Raw genomic sequence first — 2482 nt, 5'->3', positions numbered from 1 at the left:
CCATGATGTGAGGGGTTGGGGCGGGGGGGTGAGGGGGGGTGAATATTTTTATGAGAGAGACCTCTTTTAACTTTTCTACTTCCAGACTGGAAAAATGTAAGACTTTGATATAGGGCATTTGGACAGAATCCTTTTATATGATTCCTCAGTGTGTGAACTCTAAAAACAATAATTCTAGTAAGTCCATAGATGGTCAGAAGTGTGCCTTACAACTCATGGGAGCTATATTCCTGTGGTCCAGAGTAAGGCCCCACTGTGGGAGGAAACCCCTTCTCTGGAGCTCCCAGTCACCCTGTGTGTGTCTCCTTCCAGCCCTTGAGACTTTCCATGGCTCAGGCTGGGGCTATCTCAACCCATTTCCTCACCCTACTCCCAGGGCACGGAAGGAACCAGTTCCCATTGTCCTCAGCTCCTATCTGACCTCACACCCCAGCTGGCACACAAGCAGAGCTGGCAACAGGGCTGAACCCAACTCCACAGCCTGTTGGCAACAACAGCGAGTCCGGCTTTCCCAGAGAAGTATGCTCAGCTGCATCCACCAGGCCTATATTACAACCTGCCCACTGTTTCTCTCATTCTCACAACTTGTCCAGAAATTCTAGATTCACCAACATGCCCCTTTCCTGTAAGTTTGTCTCGGAGAACCCGGACCAATGACCTCCTACAGAAGGAAGTGGTAATGATCTGCAGTCCAACTCTACCTGGCAAGTATCTCCAGTTCTTTTGTTCTTGGGTCATTGCCCATGACTTGGCCAATCCCAGTGGGAAAGGCTTGGGTTTCCAGGGCGGCTGCCTTGTGGGAAGAATCTGGAGCAGCTGGGCAGAGCTGGACCTACTGGTCTAGGACTCCAGCTGGCCAGAGTCCATGATCCGAAACTCCTTCCTAAAAGGCACAACTCATCAACACCGAGAAGAGACTCTCTGAGAGCTTTCAGTCTGCCATTCCATGTCCATTGCTGCCACGCTGGTAACAAAATATGGGTCTCCCTCATGTGGGTGACCTTGAACTTCATTTCAATCCTAGCTCCTCCACTAAAGGGGTTCCGAATGCCCTGTCTTGAAAGTAGCTGCTGGACTTCCCTGGTGGTCCAGTGGTTAAGAATCCATCTGCCAATGCAGGGGGCATGGGTTAGATCCCTGGTCTGGGAAGATTCCACATGCCTGAGGCAACTAAGCTCACGTGCCACATCTACTGAGCCCAGGCTCTGGAGCCTGTGTTCCGCAATAGGAGTGGCCACCACAAGGAGAAGCCCACACACCACAACTAAAGAAAAGCCCCCGCTCACTGCAACTCAAGAAAGCCTGAGTGCAGCAACGAAGACCCAGCGCAGCCAAAAATTTTAAAAAGTAAAAATAAAAAGAAAAGAAAAAAGTAGCTGCCAGCACTCCAGCTTGCTTCTGGTGAGTTGTCAACAAGACTGGATTAGTCTTTGAAGCCATGTCCATGTCCTCGTGCCCCCGTCAGAGCTTTCTAGCCACTCAGATGCATTGTGTTCTTGAGAGAACGAAAAATTGAGAGAGGAAGTTGGCTAAAACTCCTGTTTCTGGATGTCCTCTGGCAGTATTTGGTTGAGCCAATCCGTGGTTTTTCATGCTGATTTCTACTGCTATTTTCTCTGCTGTACAGAAAAATTCCTGATTTTTAGTACTTGACGAGGAGTCAGCTTGCCCATTCTTCACCAGGAGAAAAAAACTTGACAACCAACTTCATCATGTATTCAATCGGTGACTTTGAGCAAGTTTTTGCCCCTCTCTGTGCCTCTATTTTCTCACCTGTAAAATGGGGATAGTACACCACCGTCTGGGCTTCCCAGGCAGCGCTAGTGGTAAAGAACCCACCTGCCAATGCAGGAAACATAAGAGACATGGGTTTGATCCCTAGGTCAGGAAGATCCCCTGGAGGAGGTCATGGCAACCCAGTCTAGTAGGGTTGCCTGGAGAATCCCATGGACAGAGGAGCCTAATGAGCTACAGTCCATAGGGTCACAGTCAGATTTGACTTAGCGACCAAACAAAAACAACAAAATTAATAACCAATTTAAGAACCCCAAACCAACAGCATCCCTTGCTCCATCACCTCTCCTACTCTATCAGCCCTGGGTGTTGGGGTGTTCAGCATCCCTTTGAGTTCGCCTGTCAAAGACAGCAGTCCTCACTCTCCAGAAGCAATCCAAATGTCTATAGAATTTCTGGCAGCCAATTCCATATTAGGTTTATGTAATGGCAACCCACTCCAGTGTTCTTGCCGGGGAAATCCATGGACAGAGGAGCCTGGCAGGCTGCAGTCCATGGGGTAGCAAAGAGTCAGACATGACTGAGCGAGTGAGGATAATATTCTTCAGAGACCATATCCTCCCATGTTTCCCGCACGAGGTCTTGTGCAGCACCTGACCTAGATAACTTGGCCATGGCCCAAGTCCCCACACCTTCTCAGACCCAGCCTTCATCCCAGAGCTCAGGTGCTAAGACCTCAGCCACTATT

This window comes from Ovis aries, chromosome 18 (genome assembly GCF_016772045.2).
Source record: "Ovis aries strain OAR_USU_Benz2616 breed Rambouillet chromosome 18, ARS-UI_Ramb_v3.0, whole genome shotgun sequence".
In the NCBI taxonomy this organism is placed as follows: domain Eukaryota; kingdom Metazoa; phylum Chordata; class Mammalia; order Artiodactyla; family Bovidae; genus Ovis; species Ovis aries.
Note: the sequence above shows the minus strand (reverse complement) of the source record.